This window comes from Meleagris gallopavo, chromosome 14 (assembly GCF_000146605.3).
Source record: "Meleagris gallopavo isolate NT-WF06-2002-E0010 breed Aviagen turkey brand Nicholas breeding stock chromosome 14, Turkey_5.1, whole genome shotgun sequence".
NCBI lineage: Eukaryota > Metazoa > Chordata > Aves > Galliformes > Phasianidae > Meleagris > Meleagris gallopavo.
This window is the reverse complement of record NC_015024.2, coordinates 11,745,847-11,763,362: the sequence shown is the minus strand read 5'-3', so window position 1 is coordinate 11,763,362 and position 17,516 is coordinate 11,745,847. Positions and strand designations below refer to the sequence as shown.

At 43.1% G+C, this 17,516-nt stretch overlaps 1 long non-coding RNA gene across 2 annotated transcripts in view; it reads right to left on the bottom strand.

The window, feature by feature from the left end:
- The window catches only part of LOC116217177, a 99,321-nt gene extending 82,195 nt beyond the window's left edge, over window positions 1-17,126 (bottom strand). For both annotated transcript variants that reach the window (XR_004161326.1, XR_004161327.1), the window contains exons 1-3: window positions 16,835-17,126; window positions 16,435-16,532; window positions 1,287-1,385 (exon numbers count right to left, since the gene is read on the bottom strand). This is a non-coding gene — a long non-coding RNA (uncharacterized LOC116217177). The remainder of the gene's footprint in view (window positions 1-1,286; window positions 1,386-16,434; window positions 16,533-16,834) is intronic.
- Between the last annotated feature and the right edge of the window lie 390 nt (window positions 17,127-17,516).

Here is a 17,516-nt window from a genome sequence, read left to right as displayed (position 1 = left end):
AGCATACTCAATGATTCAAAAATTAAAAAAAAAAAAAAGGACTTGCATTTCATTCCCTGTTTCTGATGCTCTGTTTTATTCCTGCATTTCTATGAGCTCAGCCAGTAAGAAATACAGAAACTTATTTCCTGGCTTTGTTTTCATTTTAGGATAGCGTTACTCCATTCTCTTTGGGGTCCTTCACTATCAGCACAAAGCAGTAACAACTGGACTACAAGTGCTTCAGGGCAACATTCATTTATGTAGGAAGTCTCCATGCTGAAATAAGAAAAAAAATCATTTATGGAGATGTTTTTTTTTAACCCACTGACTAGCAGAGGCTGAGTACAATATCTGAACAGCGGGACTTGGTTCCTTAACCTGAATGCTCACAGATGCTTTCAAACCCAAAAGTGATTAAGTGAACTCTATGCATCCAGGATGCATAGTAAAGCAGCAACATTAACACTTCTCCCTAGCACTGAGCATTATATTGATGGAATGACTCCTTGATCAGGAGCCATCTCTGCTGTTTCCATGGGCAAGAGTCAAAAAGAATACTGAGTAACAAAAAAAAGTACAAAACTGGCTATCAACATGGGAGAAGTTTCAACCAACAGCAGGTTGATGGATTTCAGATCTGATAAGGAGAATGGGGGAAGGACAGCTTGGAGGGGAAGCAAAGATCGAGATTGCAAGGAAAGAAGGGCAGCAGGGGAGTGAGTTATAAGGTGTTTGTGCTCGTGACTGCAACAGGAGCAGTGAGAAGTCAGTCAGACAGCTGTGATCCTATACTGGTGGTCTGAAGAATGATGCACTTGGGGCCAAGGCACCCTAAGGACTGGGAGCACACGGACAGAGGATGGTGCCTGTCCCCAGCACTGGGAGCAACCACAGCCCTTGTGCCTTTGGGATAGGCCAGGCAGCATAGAAATAGTGTGCTTTCCTCAGAACAAATTCAAAACTGAAATGTGTCCCCCTGGTCTGCTGATCTCCTGGCTTCGGGTCTCTCTCCTCTCCACCATGAACTCACCCCAAGGAGAACAAACCGCAGCTTTTAAAAGTGAAACACAACTGGTGCTACCCAGCCCTGGAGCTGCCAGCAGAAGATAAGAGCCTGAAGAGGAGGCAGGAAGATGGGCAGCCTTTCAGATTTCCAGAAGGTCAGAGCAGGGGCGGAGGGAGGCTGGCATCCTGGCAGGGGCACAAGCTCTGCTCCTCTGCTGCCACTCCCGCAGCAAACCGCAGCCAAATCCCTTCGGCTGTCAAACGTGCACTATGCTATTGTTAATGATGCTATTACTTACCATATGTTTAGCAGTATGGCTGGCTTGATTCAGCTTATTCAAATGCAGGATTGAACATTTCAGTGTAGCACGAAGCCCTGGGCTCAGGGGGCTTTTGAACTGAGGGAGAAAGCAAAAGCTATTGCAGAGGAGGGAAAATGTTAGTTACTTAACAAGGTCAGTAGCATAAATTCTTATTTTGTTTACTTCAGAGAGCACAGAAGCCAGTGTTTACACCCTGCTTCTGTTAATTACTTTCAGAGTAGGCTGCAGAATCATTTGCTTTCCTACCTAAAATTGTACTTTATGCTACTAAGAAGGGCTTCCAGCCATTTCACTGAGGAATGACTGCACTCTGTGGAGAGATAAACAGATTCCTTTATATTGCCATAGATGGGGTCGAGCTGTAACATTCAGAGCCAGTGCTTGCAGGGCCTGAAACATTGGTTCAGCCACTTGAAAAGGTGAAGGTTATTTTTAAAATTTAGATTCAAGTTCAGCTTTCAAATTTGGCCAAAGATTTGGGTTATCCAGGGAGAACTTGTTACGAGCTGGCTTGCTTCAGTTTCTCTCCTAATCGTACATGCTGAAAACCTGTAGCTTCATTTCAATTCCATATAAACTTACAATCCAAATGCTTAAAAAAAGCAAGTCCTGGTAAATGGTGAAAGTAGCACAGTGTCCCAAAAAACCCTGTAAATAAAGTTGTACTAAAAATCATGCTTGTTTAAAAGATAAATAAATCCAAGAATTGTGTTTCTGTTAGATTTGCTGCAGTGAAATGTGTTAAGACCACCTATTTAGCTCACATGATATCCCCACTCTATTCTTGTCCAACACCATCAATTTAATTCCCCAGACCCCCCCATTAGCAGAACTTGCTCCGGTAACCACATAACTCCCAGCTTGGACTATGTGGCAGATGTGGCTGCATTTGCAGAAGAACACAACACTTTATTTTTTTTTTCCTGCCAGTGTATTATTCTGGCTCTTCCTCGATGTATTCAAGCATAGCTCTAAATCTATAACTGGTCCAATTTCTTGTTTATATTCTGGCAGGTCTACTGACAAGAGTTGACAGAGAGGAAACATCTTCATAAACTTATCTTAAAAACACCATGTTACTGGGTGTCCTTAATGAAACCAGTAACACATAGGGCCTGTATAACAGCAGATGATGCCAGCTGATTTGCAGTTTGTCTGAACTATGTAATGAAGAGAAAAGCAAACAGAAGAACTGCGGAAAGGCAACTGTAAGCTAATCACTTTCCAAAGCAGCAAGAAACCTTCAAAGATCTTTCCAGCTATTTAAGATCAAATATGATTCAAGTAAGATATTAACTCATCTCAGAATAAACTGTACTAGTTCAACCCCCATGAACGCCTTTGCTACCCATGGTTTCCAAGAAACAGGCATGGCAGTAATTAGTGGGACATGAAAATCAATTATGATGACTCAAAAGACAGTCTGTGAGTGTGGAGGCAACAATGCTGAGAATAACAAGGGTACACTCCACATTCAGAACAAGACAAACTCTTCCTTTGACCAGTAACACACTTGTGTGACACCATCCTTTCAAACCAAGCAAGACGTAGCCAAACACTCAAGTGTTATCGAGCAGCAATCCAAAACAATTCCAACTAAATGTCCAGGAACATCACATTCAACCACACAGTAGATGACAGGGAAGTAGTTCATATCTTATTTCAGTGGATCTTCACAACAGAAAGCTCATCAGCTTCCTCAGGGAATAAAAGGTGCTTTAGCACAGAAGAGTAGCCATCGAGAAAATGTGCAGCAAGAACTCTGAACAAAGCAGCAAGTCTTTTTGCAAACACCACCACATGCTGTCTGTAGATAGGGCTGTAATCTATCCAGAGCATCGCTAGCCTGAGAGGCTTCTATTTCACAAGAGCCCATGCACAGGCAGTCCTGAGAGGCCCCTAATCAATGGATAACACAGGGATGGTTCCTGTAGTACAAGATCTTGGCTGAAACAGAAAATATGCCTTTTTCAGAGCGCTGCAAAGTTGAGGTGCTTTGTAGCACACAGAAAGCAATCAGTAAGTAACTGGATGTCTTTATCACTGTGAGCCAATACAGCACAATCATTTGCAAACAGCCCATCAGAACGTGCCTTCGTTACTTTTACCTTTGCTGCAGATGTGGGGCCAGAAGCACGATGCCAAATAATGGAGAAGCTAATCCTCCACCCACCTGTAATTGTACTTATAGCAGCAAAATGTTCCCAAGGGGACCGTGGGAGGACCTGAAAGCCTGTTTCAGTGCCCCAGCACCACAGAAAACTATTGATTACAGAGACCAGGGAGAAAGCAATACTCCCCAAAATATATTTTAATGGACATTTCCTTTGGGTCAAGATTTTAGGACCCAGTTTAGAGAGGTAAAAGGCAAGAGGAAGGAGCAGGAACAGATGCAAAAGGATTTGGGACCAAAATAAATAAATAAACCAAGAAACCGAAGCCAAAAAAAAAAAAAAACAACAAAAAATCCACAAAAGGGGAAAAAAAATAAACGTTTCAGACCTTAAAGTAGTAACTTAATAGTAGCAGGCTGTTCTTTAGGAAAAATACTGCTTTGATCTCTCCTAGCTCTGCCTATGGGTGCGCTATCCCAAGCATTTCAAAGAAACCTCTTATCATTGTGTACCTGCCTTGGAGAAATCATACCACCGAAGGAACAAAAAGGTTGATTGTTATTTTAATTGAATTTGCTTTCAATTTATTTTCAAGCTGTCTGGGGGAAACCTTTTACACGTGCATTGTTTGATTTGTTTTTAACTTCAGTTCCATTATCTTAATAATGAAGCTTTTAAGGCATTTAAAGGAGCCCGTTTGTCAAAAAAGTTACTCACATTGATCAGATCAATACCTACGAAAGTGCCTGAAAGCAGGAAATAAACATGGATTTAAAAAAAGCCGGTGTGATTTTACAGAAAGTGGGTTTTGTGGTGACCTCAGCAGCTCAGCATGATTCACAGACGTGATCTCTGCCAACACACACATCCGTGAGCTAATGTGCCAGGGGATTACTCTCCAGCCACCGCTAATGCGGGCTGCCCGCATGCGGTCTCCATTTCAAAGGTGCCGAATGCTTCCAGCTCCCCCTGCTCCCAGTGCTAAGCTCTGGAACAAACCCTGACAGAAGGACTCCTTCAGTAAGATTAACAGTAAATCCAGGATTAGTGCTACAAGAGGTTAATTAGTTTTCCAGGTAGTTAGCTAATAGTTCTTTTCAATTTTATAACAAGCAAGCAGTGCATGAGCTGTGGAGCTGCAGGTGAGGACACTCTGCTGGAAGGGCTGTTGGGCAGTCCTGAACTGCAACACCTCCTCATTGAATCATTAAGATTGGAAAAGCCCTCAAGGGTCATCTAGTCCAACCATCCACCTACCACCAATGTTGCCTGCTAACCCATGTCCCTAAGTACCACTACACAAACCTACGCATTTCTGTAACGCCTCCAGGGACGGTGACTCCACCACTACCTGGGCAGCCTGTGCCAGTGCCCAATCGCTTTCCCGGAGAAGAATTCTTTCCCAATTTCCATCCTCCTCCCATGCCATCCCATTATGCTGCCTTGAAAGCCTTACAGGATGCTTGCACCCCTGCTCCAGACAGAAGCAAGCAATGGCTGCCCTGTGTACTTACCCCCTGCAATGCATGCTCTTCTGCTCCTAGAACACACCAAATTAGGCAGAAAGCACTACTGCAGAAGAAACAGAGGGCTTTTTCTGTTTCTTAGGAATGCGCTTTTGTGTTGAGATAAAAGGGGTTTAAAGCTGAACTTTCCACTCGACAGCTTTCTTCTCTAAGTGATACATGCTTTGTTTCTTAAAGATGCTCAGAGTCTTTTAACACTTAAAACAGTTTTTGCTTAATAATAAAAAAAAAAGTCTCAGCTAATCATTCAGTGACGATTGTCTTGATGCAGTCATAGCTTGGTTGCATCCAAGTTTGCCTGTGCTGCAACAGCAGCAACTTAGGCCCAGCTCTCGCATACTTTTTGCATTTATGAATGAAACTCATTATATCATTTCCATGGTAGCAAAACAGCTGGGCAGCATTAGACAGACAGGCCTAATTTTATCTTATTTATTTCACTAGAGATCTATTAATTTTTCTGAACAAGAAATTTCTTGAAAAACAGAAATGAAAGAACCGAAATGACTCGTAATGAGTGGTTTCTGTCATCCCTTCCCCTTCCTCTAGCCCCAAAAAGGAAACAAACTGTCAACACCATTAATTTTTAAATGCCATTCTGAAATTAAATATTGAGCTGGGTTTTCAAAAGACAGGACAGTTTTAAAAATTAAAGAAGCAAGAATAAGTACTGAGTATGGAGTATTTCTTTTTGGCCACTAAACCACCACTGTTCATCCTACCCAGCCAATTCTTTGTTTCTAGTACTGATCTAGAACATCCACACCTGCTCACTCTGTCTTCACCCCAGTGGAAAACCAGAAGTTTTTTGATAATCCTCAGAGGAATCTAACAGAGGATCCTTAGGGAAGGGCATGTCATCAGTCACGTGTTTGTTCTGCACAGAGTTCCAATCTTAGATCTCTGTACCAAGTCCCATATTAGCTCCAAGGAGGTCTTACGGCTGTGGAGTTCACCAGACAACCCTTACAGGTAGGCATAAGAGCAGAAATGCTGATCTAGATGCCCTGGGCCAAATTAAAAACCAGGGCACAGCAACGGGAAACTTCACTTGACAGCACTGGGAATCTCTCCAAGCTGCAATAGTGTTGTATGGTCAACGCCTGGGCACAACTTCTTAGTATACTATCACAGAATCATATCATAGAATCAATTAAGGTTGGAAAGGACCACTAAGATCATCTGTCCAACCATCAACCCATCCCCACCACACTCAGTATCCAGTGCGACAGGATGAAAGCTAGCATGGAGTAGCAGCTCCAGCTCCATGTGCAGCAGCTTTATTCATACATCCTGATTACAGAACTGAAGCTGAGCTCTGTGTTCTCAGATTGCTACATCTTTACCTGTATCAAGGAGTTCTTAAATATTCAGGCAGTCCCACTGAGAGAAATAAAAGCCTCAAGTAGAATTAGATATGCAGGAAGGCTGGTATCTGTGTTCTTCCACCTGGAAGCCCATCTTTGCTGCCTTTCTCCACCCCCACTTAGCAGCCAGCAGAGTAGCTTGGTTATTACCACCTCCCTCATCCCGCAGTATGTGCACAGGACATGGCCATGGGTCCCCACTGTGGGCCGAGAGCAGCACATCTGCATACCAACCATCTCAACCATCACTGCTCTCCCACTTCTGCTTTAATTTCTGTTTCCTGCCATTCGCAGCAGTGAACAATGATGCATTACGATTTCCAGGTGCCTAAGGCTCGGAGAGCTTTCCTAGATATAATCAGCAGAAAATAAGGATTTTGCATTGAAAGCCAATGCCAACATCCCTGCAGTGATAACCATCCCTGTATAATTAAAATGAACATTACATGAAATGCCATCTCTAAGCAGCATATTTTAGATAAAATAATAATAATAAAAAAAACATTTCCCAGATCAAAAGAAGAGAATTATAATTGGGAAAGGGTGGAGGTGGGGGAGGACAGTGTGACAGCCCAAGAAGTATTGCTATTATTATGAGGCAAAGTTTGCTAAAATGCCAACTGCTCGCCCACAGTGGAAGGAAGCACCAGTTTACTTGTTAATCGCCTTAATTAATTAACTGGCATTGTCCTGGATTTCCTGAAGCTGGGTTTACTGGGGGAATCAATTTTAAAGAGCTTCCAGAAAGAAAATTTAAATTTCTGCTTAAAGACTTTACAGATTAGCAAACAAGAGCCCACATCCAAACCATTTGGACAAAACCACAGCCGTGATCTATGGAAGCACAGTCCTTTTTCCCATGGAGTCTGTTGTGATCAGCTGTATTGACCTAATGAACAGCACAAACTTCCCTGAATTAATCCCTCTTGTAACTACAGCAGCTCATCTAGCAAAGCAAAGCAAAGCAAAGCAAAGCAAAGCAAAGCATGCTTCTCAAGCTTGGGACATAGTTGCTCCCAATGCCAAAACTGGGGCAGCAGCATCCTTCTGATAGCTACGTCAATACACGCAATATGCTGCACTATCCCTTCACGTCATGTCAGACTTCTCCCATCTCATGGATTACCCAAACTGTGCTCCAAGTCCTCCTTTAATCATTGCTTCCAGGGTCAGCAATTCCCACTCTGTGAGCTCCATTACTGATTTCTGCGTGGCCATAGTAAAACAGATCTTAAAGTGAAGATATCCGTTACACAAAACAGTAACTACAAACGCACACACATACACATCGCACCGAGTGACAGTCTAGAGCAATTGCAGGCACGGGTTGATGGTTAGACTGGATGATCTTACTGATCTTTCCAACCTTAACAATCCTATGAATCTATGGTTCTCACATCTTAAAATCTAGCATTTTGTTTCCCCAGTTCATCAGGATCCTTTCTTTCTCGGAGTTCTGCAGAAAGCTGCAGTGCATGATGGTACTCACCTTACTTTGTCCACTCTGTCTGGCATCTTCAGTGCCCTTAGTGATCAAGGGGGCTCTTAAGGTTCCTTTCACATTCACTGCCATAGATACCTATTTTTGAACAACACTATGAAGTGCACATTTCCTTCCAATGACTGCAGGAGAAGCTGCAAGTGTCCAAACACAGCTACATCAGGTTAGATGAGTCTAAATGATACACTGCATACAAATACAGTATAACGTGTATGCCCTTATTAAAGTGCTCCAGCAGCAAAACACCACCACATAAATATGGAAGTGCATACTTTGAATTATGGATTTTAAGAGCTAATTTTGATGCCTGATTCTGCTCTTACATGTGTGCAACAAGACAAGAGGGAGTAAGAGGCTCTCCTAGCTCTCTGCAATGAATAGCTTGATGGAATCAGCTCCTTCCAAAACAAGGCACACATATGGTCATTCCGTTCTACAGCGTGGTCAGCACCACAAAATGAGAGTAGAAGATGAATATCAACATTTCATCCCCTTTCTGCCAAGGAGGGAGGAGAAGGTCACAGCTACACTTTCCTTCTGTACTTTACAAAATGTCTCTTTTGAGAATGGAAAAGTTTTCCCCCAGAAAACTAAAGCCTGTGGAAGAAAGACTCAGCAAATGCACAAAAAGGACAAGACTGAAGAGATGGAAATAGGAAAATTCGTGATTTCATAGATGTGGGAAACTTGGTAACCTCTCCCAGTGTGTGGCAACACAGTTGGCTCCCACCCTGTCTCTACTCTGAGACAGGTCCGTATTTTGGGAGGGGGACAAGGAAGGTGAAGCCTTTCTTTACCATTAGAAGTCCCTCTATTCATTACCAAACTATTCAGTCAGGTGATATTCGAACAATCCTGTGCAGCAGGTGAAATAGCACCGGACATCAGCAGAGCTCTCTAGAGTTATGGGGCTTTGCCCTACCTCATCTCCACCATCACCAGATCTTGCCTGATGGTTTGTACTTTCCTGTGCAAAAATACTGTAGCACTGACACAGAGGCATGGATAAGTCATGTCCTGGCCCACTGCCCAGCCTAGTGTTTGGTTTGGCTCCAGCAGTTCAGCTGACACACACATCTTTCTTCAATTTTCCTTTGGCAGCTCCTCCATTTCTCCAGCATCCCTCCTCCCACTGCCTCCTCCCCCCGACCCCCACTCCCCATCATTTATCCCACTGCATACACATACCCATTCACCAAAGGGCTTCACGAGGTGCCCCACTTTGGACACACAGACCCCTAGCCAGGCTGCATTCTATGCAAGTTATCAAACCAAAAATCAGTGGGGCTATCAAGCAGGACAGACTAAATCTGACTCAGTCCACAGAAGAAAGTAGAGGATGATGTAGTCATGTCACATTCAGCTTTTTTATGTAGACATGTACTGCCTCCTGTAGCAATGACCCAGCCCATTAGACCCACTCAGCCTTTCTTTCACCTTTCTAGCCACCAGTCATTGATAATCTGTGCCATTAATCCTGCCTGTCAGTAACGCTGCAGCACATACCTGCACATCGCAATAGAGCGGCTGAATATACTGCGTGAGAGCAAGAATCTTCCTAATGGATTTCTGCAGCAAGAGTGGTAAATGGGGGTGTTCCCAGCTGCATATATCCTAGTGAGAGGTAATGAACAGCACTCCCAGAGCATTTTGCTAATAACCTCAAATAGAGTGAAGAGTTCAGCTGGGAGGGGTGATTTTTTTCTTTTTTCTTTTTTCTTTTTTTTTTTTCTTTTTTTCGGTAAAAGTTTGATGAGCTTTCAGAATCCAATATTTCAGAGCTTGCTCGTTGCTAATTAAGGGTTAGTACACTAAATTAGCAGTAAATTAACTTTCATTTCTCTGCTAGTACACTAGAGCTGCAGGAAATTACCCAAATTATTCAGGTAGTGACATTCATCACTGGGTGGAATGACTGTAGCTTAAACAAGATTTAGTGCTACTCTGTAGCTAATACTCACAGCTGCAGCAGCAAGAGGCAGGCACTCTCATTCACAGTAGTTTTGACAGTGTAGGTGCCTAAGTAGGGCACCTGAGCTGTTCATCTGAGCTGCTGATTATTGAGACAACAGGACAGGACAGACGTTGCATTGCTGAGAGAACGCTGCATGCTTGGGGTGCTAATGGAGAGGCACCTGGCTGCAAGTGACTGAGTGACGCCATAAAATGAAAATACCACCCCAAAAATATCTCTGCGCATTTGCTGGAGATAATTGATGCTGGTGCAGCATCACTCCAAACCAGTCGTAAAGCTCCATCTGTAGCTGCAGCTCTGCAGACAGTTCATAATTATGTTTAATATTACAATCCCCTATTTCCAGGGAGGCTTTGAGGATCTCTGTTCATTTGTCTAAGTGATGAGCATTTTATCCAAGACTTAGGAGCTTACCTTCCTCCTTGGGGAATGAATGGCTCCGGAGCTGCTGAATGCCTTCAGAGTTCTCCTCAGCTGCCTTTCAGGTACACTGAACCATAACAGCTCAAGGAACCTACTTCCAGAGAAGCTTCTGATGGTCAGTGAGAGATGGTGGACACCTTACCACAGCCACATCCCCTCACTGACCTTCCCCAATCTGCCTATCCTTCATGGACACAAGCCCATGAGTTCCCTGACCAAGTGGTACCTAGAGGATTTGTACCATCACCATACACCCTGCTCCATTCCACAGTCCTGCTTCCTTCACCAGCCTTCCATCTGTAGCACATTCCTTGTAAGAACTCAAGCGAACATGCACCATTTAGGACGAAGATGATGGCAAGAAAGTGAGAAGATGTAGACACTGAAAACAAAGTGCTAATGCTTTCCAATTCACAAAGGCTGCATATCAATAAGCAAAAGGCTTTGATATGCGAGAAGAAACCCTTCAAGATGCCATTTTGCCCTTGACTATTAAGAACACAATCAGTTTATAGAAGGCATGTGGCTGAATAGACACAGCCATGCAAACATCAGGACATACCTCATTTGATCACAACGAAGCTCATGTGCTGTCTGAAGCTTTGTGCAAAATGGCAGCAGGAGTCTTTAAACGCTATTTTTGATTTCTCCAGCACTCAGACTGGAGGGAATGAGATTTCCCCCCTGCAAATGAAGTCCAAATCTGAAGCAGGCACTTTTTTTTTTTTTAAGTTCACAAATGGGGATTTCAGATGCCACCGCTATTAATTTTCACTCTTCTGGCTCTGTTCCTTGTCTGCTGCTGGCAATCACTGTGGGATCAAGAATGATTCTCAAAACAGGAGGAACAGACAGTTGTCTAGTTGTGCTTTTTACATTCTCTCACACACAGCTCTGAGCAGGGATGAGAATGCATATCTTAATTAACTGCGGCCCTCCACAAACAGCCTGGGGGCAGGTTTTCATAGATATTGGCTTCTGACTGGACAACTGGCAAGCAGACTTTTACTGCCTGGAAACAAAGGCACTGCAAAAAGCCAGTAAGTTAAATCAATGTTCTATTAATTCATTTTTAAAGTCTCATAGGAACATAGCGCTCTTTGTCCAAAAATGTTCCAGAGTTTTAACAGCTGCACTGCTAGCACGTTGAGCAGAGAACAGGCTTCTCAGGTGTCCCAGTGGGCAGGAACAGTGCTTTCTTCCATGTAATATCTATCAGACATTGCAAAAAGCTGCTATCAGCCCACCTTTGTCAGCCAGCTTGCCCTTAAGATGAAGAACCATCAGCTTGCTGTCCTGCGGAGGAGCTGCTAACATGAAAGAAGCAAATCTCTTGCTTCCTGGAAAAGAAGAATAGTTTGCATCTTTCCCTTCCTTACTCCTCAAGGAACAGACTCCTGCACGTGTGCTGAGCAGTGCCATAGCATCATCTCCCCTGTCACCACTAAGCAGCCGTTCCTGAGGTGCTGTAAGAAAGGAGCCTATTTACTGCTCCTTTGAACCTGAAATGAAGAATGAGTTCTGCACAATGCTCTCAAGGAGCTGCCTGCAGACATGAAGGCTGCTCTTCTGCCTTCTCCTTGATCTGCCAGGTGACACGGAGAGGGCAGCAAGGTAACTGAGGCACCCTACATCTCCTGCGTCCTTGGGCAACTAGTAGCAGAAGATCGGCTATAAGAAGGAAAGGGACAGACTTTTCAGCAGTGACAGGACAAGGAAAAATGGTTTCAAACTAAAATGCGAAATTTAGACTGGATACAAGGAGAAGTATCTTACAGTAAGAGCAATGAGGCACTGGCATAGGCTGCCCAGAGAGGTGGTGGAGGCCCCGTCCATGGAGATATCCAAGGTCAGGCTGGATGGGCTCTAAGCACCTGAAGGAGCTGTAGGTGTCCCTGTTCATTGCAGGGTAATTGGACTAGATGGTCTTTAAGGGCCCCTTCCAACTCTAATCATTCTGTGATTTTCCTCAGTAGCTTGCACAGTCTGTGTGTAGGACCAGAAGATCAGAAACCCCATTTTGCAGAGGACTGAGGCTGTTGTCACATCTTCTATAAGCTCACCCAGGAGGGATGCACAGAGCCAAGAACAGACCACAGGATTCTGACGTGCCAAGTTACCAGCTCTCTATTAGGTTAAACTGTCCGACAAGCGCAGTGTCTCAGAGCACAGTTTTTGGGCACAGAACAGGAACTGCACAGAGCAGAGCATCTGTGCTGGCTCCATACGCTGGGCTCAGCCTGCTCTGACTCTGCCTGCTCATCTGCACCCTCCCTTATTCCCAAAGGGTTCTCTCCAACCAAGTACCACTGTGCATTTTGGAAAGATTTCCATCCCATGGGTATTTCATACACATTTTTAACTTTACACACGTTTCTGAAAGAAAAAAAATAAAGCAATGAATGTCTTGCAATGACAAATAACTTATGCTGTGACAACGGAAAATATGCAGTATCTTATTAACAGAAGCTGTACAACTAGTCTGTTAGAGGAACTGAGTCAAAGTGCCAATTTTGTAATGCTGTTTACCAAAAATCAAACAGGCATTCTGCAGTCCACCTGTTCCTACTGCCGTTGAATTCATGATAGCCATTTTCTGAAGCCAGAGAAATAATTGCTAGACCAGTTTATGGATGGCAGCTGGTTTGGAGTGAGAAATGTGCAATAATTAAAGACTGTAAGGAATGCAAGCTATTAAAAGGGCAAAGGAAGTAAAACAAACCAGTCCAGAATGGGCAAATGGACACCTTCCATAGAAGTAAAAATCTCTTCTCTTCCACTGTATTCAGTTCACTCACAGGAAAGCCAGTAAAGGTGCAGAGGGGAAAAAGCCAACAAGTCAAACTTCTACAAGTATGTTCTTCGTCCAGGAACTATAGCTCAGTGCTTGTCACTAGCACAGGATGCTAGAGTTAAGCAATGGCCTAGAGACCAACCTCTGCCAGATGCTTCAGAAGGCCCCATAAAATCCCATAATGGAGTATTATGCAGTAGTATGCATAATGGAGGACTTCCACTGAGCGTATACACAGAAGTACAAAAGATGAAACTCCAGCCCATCTAACTGGAGATGATATTTCCAATCATATAAACAATGCCAATCTGTCGGTCTCAATATTCTACCTTGTGGCAATGAGTCCCCCAGGCTAATTAAAACTAAGGTTAAAAGTGGTTCCTATTACAGCTGTTCAGTGTGTTTACTTTGATTTTAATTTGATGTCTCTTTCTTATCCAAGAGAGGAAAGAGTCATGGCACTGCCATTTTATTTATATCCATCATAGCATGTCTCTCAGTGGCACAACTCATGTATTGTATTCCCTAAAATAAACAGACCTAACCTTTGCAGTCTCAGCATGCAAATCTTCCCACTGAAGTATTTTCCATGCTTCTGATTAGGTTTGTTGCCCTTCACTGAACCTCTTCTATTTCCTGCTCTATCATTTTTTAATTAGGGTAACCAAACCAAACATGCCTCTCAAGGTGAGGCCACATCACCATCATCTAGAACAACACTGTCATATTTTCAGTGTTGTCCTCTATTCAGCAAATTAATGTCATGCCATTTAATATTTATGCTTTCCTGATCACTACTCAGACACGAGCAGATGTTTTCCATTGAGTTCTCAAGATCTTTTTCTGATTTGAAACTTACCCCATTAGAAGACCAATTGTACCACCCAATTAATAGTAACTTCACTTGCATCAATTTTTTCTATCAGCATTTTGATGAATAATATAGCTTCAGTAAATGTGAAGGAAACCCTTAACCATGTTTAGATTTGATTAAATTTTGGAGCATCAAATTTCACCCATTTGTGGGCACAGGCACATGGGTGCCTGATAAATAAATGATCATTTATGTGATTACTCAGCATCTTTAGAGAGATGATTTTTAAAGAATGCATGTTTTCAAGCATAAATAGGAGTCTAACTTATTTTTGAAGCTTTTTTTTTTTTTAATCTCAAACCTCATCCTTCTTCACCTACACTATAAGCATACAGAGAGGGATGGAGAGGAGGAGCCTCCGTCTCTTCCCAGAGTGTGCTCACTTGCCCAGCACCAAGCCAAACAAACCCACTTTCTCTTCTTGTAATATAATTTTCAAGAAAGGTGAACATGACAAGTTTCTAAGGCATTCTAAACAAAACTGCGCCAGTAAAAGCTTTGTCGACCTACGTAGCACACACTTCCATAGTCTAAGAAGAGAAATACCCCTCTCAGAGAAATTCAGACCACATGTGGTTTTCTGAATGCAGAATGTCTTTTTTATAATGATATATTCATGCTCACTGCCATCCTTCACAGACTTCCTATAGAGTGGATGCTGTTCCCTCAAAAAATGCATTGAATTACTTCAGCAAGAATCAAGTTTCTGAATATCCACAAGAGGAAGAAGAAAGATGAAGGGAATCTTCAGCTGTTTCATATCTAGATAGAAGTCCCTTTTCCTAGGATTTAGGTAAGATATGTTCCTACCAGAGAATTATTCCCAAATTCTCAGCAGCGGCCTCCTGCAGTCACAGACAGGAACAGACATTTTACTCTTCAGATACCTGAAGAGCTCATCTCACATCACCACTTAGTACTACAGCCTTTGGAATTGCCTTCTGAGATGTTATTAATTACAGGAGCTGATTTTATATAGATTTACTTATTTATTTCCCCCAGCATATGACACACCAACCCATCACAGGTTATTTATTTTCGTTGAGAACTTCTGTATAAGAGTCCAGAAGCATAGCTAGGTGTTATTTGAAAAAGCCATGTTTCTGCTAGAAAGGAAAAATCATCACATTTTCCAGAGGTCAGCTTTCTGGAAAAGAAAAATAGCTACTTTCCTTTTAGGAAAAAAAAACAACAATGGTTTCTACCTCAGCTGAAGATTCCCATCTGCTGTGGGCTCTCTGACTCATCGCCTTATTAGCAAAATTGTCTGAGAGCAGCATAAATCCGACTTACTCAAAAACCAAATCTGCAGTTAGACAAAAAAAGGAAATCACAGATTGCCACTCCCCCCTAAATCACACTCCTTCATTGCCCTCAGTTCAACAGCACCAGCAGCCATTAGCACAGCTGGACAGACGTTCCTCCAAACCACGTGCAGGATTTTCCCCTTGGCCAGGAGGTTTTTGGCCAGCACCAGCCCTGAGAGCTGGGTTTCTCTCCCCAGCAGGCAGGCTGTCCATAGCCATAATTTCCAGCTGGTGGGGTTTATGTTGCAATTCCCTTTTGGCCATCTGTACAGAGAAGCCCCATTTGTTTTGCTTTTGCCTCTGCCTCTCTTTATCTTTGGAATATAATGCACTGTCAGGGCCACGCTTTGGTTTGTATCTTTTAACAGCCATCACCGCTCAGCAGCCCGCTCTCTGCTTCTCATTTAATGGCACATTTCTTCTCTGCTTTACACCAAGCCATTACCACTTGGCTGACCAACGCTGCACACTTCTGGGGTCGGGTGTGGCATTGTCAGCTTGCTGGGGTTAATTTTTCAGTTGCTTGTTGCTGGTACTTAGCCACACTCTCTTAGTAAATCATCAGACATAATGGGGGAGGGTTTCTGGGGAGGACGATGGAGGCACACTTTACAGGCTGTGTTTATTGCTTTTTTTTTCTCTCCATCCAAGCCTGTCATCTGGAGAGGCGGTGCATCCTGATCCCTACCAATGCAAGATCAAAGCCCTTTGGAGCTGTCAGAACTCTGAGCTTGTTGTTATCCGTATTTACACGTGTTTATTTTTAGTATTATTATTAAGTCATCTTGGCAGCTCTTGAGCAGCCACATGGGCAAGGACCCTATCTACAACAGTGCACAAATACAAACACAGCGATATCTCTTTGAAAAGCATACAGCCTCAGGAGAAGCCAGCAATAGAGAACATGCTTAAATGCTGGATTTCATCCGGGTTAATTCTCTGTAAACAGGGATGTGCTTCACAGGGTAGGTCATGGCTGAAGTTTAGGGCCCTACTTCTGTCATGATGAGACCAAATGAGGCAGCTGGATGTCTGAGAAACTGGCTACCAGACCCACTCACCTTGTTTCCAGTAATATTCAATGTGGGCTGCATGAAGCTGCAGCACCCCAGTAACAATCACATGCTCCAGGGCACAGGGAAAGACCATCAGGTTGCTCATAACAACCTACTCCACCATCAGCCCAATTCATCACTCCTTGAGTTACCCAACTCCCCCAAAATCAGCATAAGTGCTGTAGTACCTTAAGACTTTGGAACATCTCAGAAGCAGTCAAGATGTGATATCCATCTGCCCAGAGCCACAGCGTTCACAAGCAAAGAGGTCTGCCAGCAACCATTTCTGTGACAAACGACACCAAAAGACATCAGAGCCAAATGCAGTTCGAGTTTCACAGTTGTTCCCATTGCACTTATTCAGATTTTGTTTAGCTCATTTAGGCAACAACAGCTGGGAGCAGTATTTCCTTCAAATTATAGAAAGATTTAGTGTTATCTTAATGCAATACAAGTGTAGCCTGAATTATATTTATGAGGAAGCACAATATGTGCTAATGAATAATAAAGACTTTGTACAAGGGTATTAGCCTTCTCTGACTGATGCTGCTTGAGCCAGTTCTCACCTTTTAATGGTCAGTAACTCACCATGACACTGTCACTCATCAGCCTCCTCCCAGGAGAGGGAGTTGGATATGTCCTTCCTTCAGTACAGTTTCAGCTGCACTAGATGCGACAGAGCTGAGCTGGAGGAGAGCTGGGTTTCCCTTTCTGCAGTCCTGCAAGGCATCTTCAGCAAAGTCAGTTCTGATAAAACCAGGCATTTCCACATCCATCATGTGAAAATCAGCAACAATGCAGAGTTTGGCACAAACTTCATTCCAAAAGCTGGCAGCAGTTCCATGATATAGTCCTTACTTCGTCCTTGTCAGTTTGTCCATCTGCAATATAAAGAGGTGTTCTTTGGAATATGACACCTATCTCACTGCTACAGGCATGGGAGTGGTAGGAAATAGAAGTTTAGAGCAGTCAACAGTAAACTACCAGCTGCAATCAAGAATGGCATTAATATGGTTTGCAGACTATCTAAATTACTTGGGGGCATCCAAGAAAATCCCTGTCACATATCACAGCCACCAAAGGCACACCAGTTCTTATGCAAAGAGGAACATTTTTATAAAGATGCTACATAAAAACATCGATAAAAATAGCAGAGAAAGTGAAGTGCTAATGGATGTTCCTTTCTCTCTGTATTATTTATCTTCTGTAAAAATAGTACATAAACATGCTTTCTCCACAGACAGAGACAAAAATAACATATTTGACTTGT